This window comes from Hibiscus syriacus, unplaced genomic scaffold, assembly GCF_006381635.1.
Source record: "Hibiscus syriacus cultivar Baekdansim isolate YM2019G1 unplaced genomic scaffold, ASM638163v2 tig00116961_pilon, whole genome shotgun sequence".
Classification (NCBI taxonomy): domain Eukaryota; kingdom Viridiplantae; phylum Streptophyta; class Magnoliopsida; order Malvales; family Malvaceae; genus Hibiscus; species Hibiscus syriacus.
Window position 1 is genome coordinate 1,607,368 of NW_024063487.1, and position 7,678 is coordinate 1,615,045.

General features: G+C 31.2%; 1 long non-coding RNA gene across 1 annotated transcript; it reads left to right on the forward strand.

The window, feature by feature from the left end:
• Nucleotides 1-5,337: 5,337 nt before the first annotated feature.
• On the forward strand, nt 5,338-5,764 carry LOC120189909. The gene is made up of 2 exons (XR_005522578.1): nt 5,338-5,595; nt 5,709-5,764. It is a non-coding gene; the product is annotated as an uncharacterized LOC120189909 (long non-coding RNA).
• The last annotated feature ends 1,914 nt before the right edge of the window (nt 5,765-7,678 follow it).

Genomic DNA, 7,678 nt, shown 5'->3' on the forward strand with positions numbered 1-7,678 from the left:
ACAATTAAATATAGTAAATACAAATAGTTATATAAATCAAACATAAAAATAAATAGATATATTTATTTCTTAAAACATATATAATTGAATCAAAATAAAAATCATATGTATAATTGAAAAAATTCAAAATTTATGTGCATAAATATTCCAAAATTAAAATTTGTGCATTACATTACATTACATTACACATTAAATCAAATTTTATAAATTTTATTTGTACCTCTTTTTATTTGAATCTAATTTATTTTTACAGATAATAATTTCAAATATTTAGATTCACATTAGTTTTTTTCAATAATGAATTTATATATTTACTTTAATTTTTAAATTTTATTCGAAACAGAAAATTAGCTTAGTAAATTCACACATTTTACAAATTCAGAGATTTGATAAGTTATGGTCTTTAATTTGGAGTCTGGATAAAAATATTAAAAAAATTAAATAAATATATAAATTCAAATTCAAATATTATCTAAAATAAAAATAATATGACATAATGCAATCTCACGTAATATATATAATTTATAAAAGTAAAACTATAAGCTCTCACCTTTGAAACTTATTCTAAAATCTCTCTGGAAACCATAAATTATATTTTATTTATTTAAAATAATAAAATAATGTCAGTCTAAAAATTATAAAATTATAGGTTCAAATAATAATAAAATTACTATCGGAAAATTTAAAATTCAATTTTGAAACTCTACATGATATTTTTTTCCTTTACCTTGAGTTTAAAGATTAGGGAATTAGAATTTATGATTTAAGGTTTATATATATATATATATATATATATATATATTGTTGTATTAAAATAATTATTTTTGAATAATGTAAGATAAGGGTGATTATCAGGCGAGTTGATTGTGAGTTGGGCAGTGCTCGACGCGTGCTCGTTAAAAAGATTGTTGCTCAACTCGACTCATTACTCGTTAAAATTTTGTTCAACTCGTGCTTAATAAAAAAAACTTGTTGCTTGAATCTTTGCTGGTTAAGCTCACCAGATTTTTTACATTGTTTTTTAACTATAAGTAAAATCTACTAATACTATAAAAAGCTTAATATAAACATAAATTAACAAATTTAACCAAAAAAATTATGAAAAGAATGTGTGAAGCAATTTCAAAATCTGAACTCTAAAGTAACAATCCATAAATACACTAAACTAGTAAATTAGTACATTAGCAAATTTATAAATTAGTAGTAATTATTAATTAGTTATTTATCATCTTTCATATTATCTATTACCAAATTAGTAATTATTATTTATATTTTTAATGAGATAATTTTTTAAGGTGACTATTAAAAATTATAAAAAAAATTAACAAACTGCTCATGAATTTATCGAGTCGAGTTGGACCTTGTTCGACTCAACTCATAAAGATTAGTGGTGTAAATGAATCGAGCTTGAACAAACAATGTTATGTTCGTGTTTGTTTGTTTATTTTTTTAAGGTATTCGTGTTCGTGTCTGGTTCGTGTTTGTTTATTTATTTTTTAAGATATTCGTGTTCATTTTTTTATTGTTCGCAAACATGTTCGTTTAATATTTGAGAACATGTTCATTTATATGTTCACGAACGTGTTCATTTAGTGTTCACGAACGTGTTCATTTAGTGTTCAAGAATATGCTCGTTTAGTATTCATTTAGTTTTCGTTTAATATTCATTTGTTGTTTGTTTATACGTTCAATTTTTAGTTTTACTCTTTCATTTACAAAGCTAAAGAAAAATGATAAAATTACATCACTAGTGATTAAACTCCTTAAAATCCATAATTTTAAATTTCAACTTTTATCATGTGTTCAATTTAGTCTTTATCTTCACCAATGTTTAAAATATAAAAAAATAAAAGGAAAAGGAAAACCAGTAAACGAGTTTGTTCATGCATATAAATGAACAAGCTCATAAACGAGCTTGTTCGTGAACATAAATGAACCGAACATGCCTCTGTTCATGTTCGTTCGTTTATTAAACGGACATAAAAAATTTTGTTTATACTTTTTTATTTAGCTTAACGAAAATCCTTAGTCCACCGAACGGTTCATGAACAATTCACCTAACGCTCTGTTCATTTACACCCCTAATTAAGGTCTCTAGTTCGAGTTCGAGTTGTGTCACCTGAGTCGAGCATTGACCAAGTCAAGCCCGAGCTGCTCAATTCATTAATCACCCCTAATCTAAGGTGATTACAAGGTAGTATCTGTTCAAGATCTTTCTTAGTCATTGACAACATATCACACCCGCTGACGCAATTGCTTGATTCTAAGACTTCTAAAGAGAACAACACTTCCTTTAACAACTGAATTCACTTGATCGATTCATAAAATATTTTTTTTGAAAAATACTAAATTCGTTTTTCAAATTATATTAATAATAGGGCTATACAAGTTATAGGTAAAAGAATTAAATTATGTAGCATTTTAATGAACAAAAATTCTCAGGTGGCGTTTGGTTCGCATGAATCCCTTAGAATTAGGGGGAATTAGAATCCAATTCTATCACTTTCCCATGTTTGGTTAAAGTTTTAAAAGGGAATTGGAATCCCTCATGACTTCAACTTTTCATCAAATGAAGGAAAGTGAATTCCATCCATTCTACGATGGAATTTAATTTCCTTGTTGGAGGGAATTGAAATTTGACCATACTACTCTCATCAATCTTTTGGTAACTTATTCATATATTGAATAAAAATATTTTTTTATTGTTTCGGGTCGGGTTTCTAATTTATATATTCGGGTCGGGTCGGGTTTCTAATTCATATATTCGGGTTGGGTCGGGTCGGGTGAAACTTTATTTTGGTCGCGTCGGGTCGATTTTTTTAAGTGCGATATTCGGGTCGGGTCGAGTTCGGGTTTAGGGTGAAAAATGCCCGACCCGACCCGACCAGAAAATATATATAATTTTACATTATATATTTAGGAATAATTACAATAATACCCCTCTATATATATTTTTTTTCAATTAAGTCATTATTTTTATTGAATAAAAATAATTTTTTTATTATTTCGGGTAGGGTTTCTAATTCGTATATTCGGGTTGGTTTGAGTGAAACTTTATTTTGGACGGGTTAGTTCCGGTTTTTTTAAGTGTGATATTCGGGTCGGGGTCGGATTTAGGGTGAAAAATACCCGACCCAACCCGACCCAAAAAATATATAATTTTACCTTATATATTTAGGAATAATTACAATAATACCCCTCTCTATATATATTTTTTTCAATTAAGTCACTGTTTTTATTGCATAAAAATAATTTTTTTATTATTTCGGGTCGGTCGGGTTTCTAATTCATATATTCGGGTCAGGTCGGGTGAAACTTTATTTTGGTCGGGTCTGGTCTCAGATGGAGATTCCCTTGTTCTCGGGTCGGGTAGACCAAAAACCCAACCCGACCCATGGTCATCCCTAATTGGGATGATTTTAACTTATGATGTTTATTAGCATGATTTTTATAATTTATTGAAATGAATAATCAATCAATAAAATTAAAATTTAATATTTTTTAAATTTTTATAATATATTGCTACATGTAATTTATAAAACAAACTAAAATTAAGCAAAAAAACAATAAAGGCAATCCTGTCATTTTATATTACTGAAATCAAATTCATCTTACATGTTTGCGAACCAAACAGAATATGGAATGGATTCCAATTTATGGTAGATTCCAATTCCTTCACAGATTCCAATTCCTTCATAAACATTCCAGCGAACCAAACGCCACCTCAGCCCTTTGATTATGCCGCATCTATAATTTTTTTTCGTCTTTATCACCGTTACCTCATTCCTATCATCTCTAAAAGAAAAGGGGACAAACGACAAACAAGTCGGTTTGAGTGGTAAGTAGTTTGAAATTGTTTAAATAGGTTTCGAATTTGAGGTTTTGTACATACATAAAATTTTCACTGAAAGACTCACTCACTAATACCAAGTATGTGAAACGGATCGATCCGAATTATTTAAAGTGAAATCCTGAGGGGAAAAAAATAAACGAATAAACCATCTTATGATTACATCTAACTCGATTTTTCTTTTAAAAAGAATGCCGTAATAAGAAGGAAATGAGACACATGGTAGAATATTAGAATTGGCAGTTGACAATTTTTTCATGATAATACTTTTCAAAGAAAGAAAAGCTATAAATGAATATTTTGGAGAAGCTAATAAGTCACTTGCCAATGGGTCAACTCAGAACCAAGTTGGTTTCAAATTCAATCTTAAGGATTGAAATCAAACAAATGTTTGACGTATAACGAGGGATTTGAATTGCAATTGTAGTTGCGGTTTTAGTTACGTTGTGTTTTTCGCGATTACGACAATATTAAGTGTTATTGTGGTCATTACAGGTATTTAGATTGTAAAATAACAGTTTCAAATGACACTTGTATTGTTGTATAACGATCGGTATTTGATAGCATATCTCTATTTAAATCCCTGCAAATAATAGCGTATCTCGATTGACCCTCTATGACATCGCTAACACTCCCGGCGTTGCAGCTGATGGGTTTTCTATTATATTTCAGGGGAACAGTCTCCAACGTATTCTTAATGTTGCAGCATTTTCTGTATCTGCATATGCTTCTTCTGAAGTTCGACACTATAAGCCCTTCATCCTTTGGTAGGAGAAACTTATGAAGTAGACTATCCTGACAAAGGAGTTCGTTTCTTCTCTGAGAAGGTTAGTGTTACTCTTCAAGATCTCAGTACAGTTGATTTCATATTGCAAAGGTGCAACCTTTATAATGAACTTAGACAAAATGGCTAACTTCTTTTTTTGGTCTTTATTAAATTATGGTTTTTGACTTCTCAGCCATTAGGAGTTGCAACTCATTGCTTCACTTTTGCATACCTTCTGACAAATGAAATAACACAGCCTTCAGAAGTAAATGACAAATCTTGAAGTGCTTTTGAACTACAAAAGAAAAAGGATTTGTTTAAAAGAAAAGAAAGAGGAAAGCACCGTTATCTTCCGTAGTTCTAGGGAATGTTTCAGGTTGTAACAATTATTAATTAGAGGTTCCCTAAACAGTGATTATGAACACTGCAAAATTGATTTTTGAGAACTTAGGAAACAAATGTGACTCAATACTATTTCTCTTTGCCTTTGCAGTACTTACCTTTCCAAGTTGTTGCTTCTGTTTATCTTGAAGCATATATGCAAATGTTTGTATTAAAGTTCCATGGCATAGATGACTTACCTTTCATGTTGAAACAGGTTAGTCACCACCCAACCCAATTCGGTTATTGTTCTCCCTATCTGGAGAATTGATTGTTCATGCTTGATTGCTTAACGTCCTTATTAGTTTGTCTTTTTCCTAGAAAGTTTTATTTTCTGTAGTAATTGTTTATCATGTCTTACATTTGTTAGGTCCACGGTTTTGTTGAAGACCTCTCAGGTAAAAAGGTTGCAACATTAATTGGAAAATGGGATGACACCGTGTATTATATCGATGGTGATGGGAGTGGCAAGCCGAAGGACTACAATCCATGAAATGTTTCCTTACAATGGAAGGGTTCCAAGCCACCTTCTAACCTGAGTCGCTACAAATTGACATCATTTGCAATAACGTTAAATGAGCTAACACCAGGATTGCACGTAGAGATGATGTGTTGCACTACTTTCTCAAAAGCATTTTTATGTTCCTCATATGCATGTCTAATTTTTTTCTGTAGCATTGTCTGATCATGGGTATTTGATCACGGATTAAGGAGAAGCTCCCACCCACGGATTCTAGGCTTAGACTAGACCAACGCCATTTGGAGAATGGAGAATATGACAGAGAAAATGCCTAGAAACAACTGCTAGAAAAGAGGCAGAGAATGGTATGTTTCCATCCCCATTTTCGTGTATCTATGCTCAATCATTCATTTGTCAAATGGAGTTGAACCGACCCATTATCAGCTCATTGTTGCCTCTAGAAATACTTTTGTGGTTTGGTTTTATGCATCTTGGGGGCTTCTACATCTTGCTAATATTTTTAATTTCATTCAAATAATATCAATCTAATGTAGATGTTTTAAAATAAAAGAATCTTTTATGTAAATAACAAATAGTAAATACAACGTCCGTATCACAGTCAAATTTTAACTATGCAATCTTGTGCAGTTCAAGTCCAGAAAGTCATTGAAGCTTTTGATTTAAGTTGTGACATCTTGTATATTCTGGACTTGTCATTTTCATCTGTGTAAGATACATGAATCATATGCATATTTAATCATGAGTATGGTATATTATCAAAAATGAAAAAGGTTAGAAAATGATTCAAAGATATCATCATAGTTCAATTATTTAACCAGTGCAATGGATATGTAGTGAGTAAATTAAATTGTTGATTTTTACTGCTAACTATTTCTGATGTGATCCCAACCAGCCCTAACTTTCGTCTTGATTTGATTAAATTATTGAAGTTCACCAAGGTTGATTCAAAGGGAGTTCTAACTTACTTCATCCTATACTTGCTCATTTATGCACTATATTTTATCATATGTTTGTATTTGCCTCTTAGGATATGTTTATCATGTGATATCATTCATTGCATGAATTTGCATGAGTTTTATTAGTCGCTTGACATTCATTGCATTTAATAAGTATGTTGTTCATTAAAATATGCATTGCATTTAAGCATGTCACAGCAAAATGGGTTTATAGCGGCGTTTTTAGAACAAACGCGGCTAAAGACTCATACTTTAGCGGTGTTTCTATAAAACGCCGCTAAATACTATACTTTAGTGGCGTTTCTATAAAAGCGCCGCTAAAGATTGTACTTTAGTGGCATTTTTATACAAACGCCGCTATAGAATCGTACTTTAGTGGCATTTTTATATAAACGCCGCTATAGACTACTACCTATAGTGGCTTTTTATACAAACGCCGCTATAGACTCATGATTTAGTGGCGTTTGTGTTTACAAACGCCGCTATAGATTCATACCTTAGTGGGTTTTTATATAAACGCCGCTAAAGACTCAAACTTTAGTGGCGTTTGTATTCAAACGCCGCTAGAGACTCATACTTTAGTGGCGTTTTTATGCAAACGCCACTATAGACTCGTGTTTTAGTGGCGTTTGTTTTACAAACGCCGCAAGTTTACAATTTTTAAATCCCAACCCCTTTTAACCTTTTTCATTTTTCCCATTTCACCTATTTTTGATATCTCGCCAGAAGTTAAACATAAACCCCTAATCGATGCATCTCTCTCTTGAAATTGAAACCCAATGTTTGCAGCATTTGTTCTTCTGCTTTACCCTCACTCTCGCAGCCATTTTGATCTTCAACCTAAGCTAATTTTTAAAATCTCGCAGCAATAATCCTCGAAAACCATCGAAAACTTGAAGTTCAAAGGATAATGAGGAGCAGATCCAGAAAAAAAAAATCGAATGTTAGCTTGCAAGTCTCTTTTCAAGTAAGCTTATTTTACTTAACCCCCTGTTTGTTTACTGAGAAACCGAGAAGGGAAAAAATAATCAAACTCTGTAAACAAGAAAAACCCTCCCTACAAGGTAAAAACAATTAAAATGAGAGAACTTTAGCTTTAAAATTGTCCATGTCAGGTTTCTTTTCGAAGTAAGAAGAAAATTCAGAATTGGGTTTCTCATTCTTAAGGTTTAGTTTGAAACCTTACATGCGTCTTTTATTTATTGTACTTTCATGTCTACTAAGCAGTTTATATGTACACTATT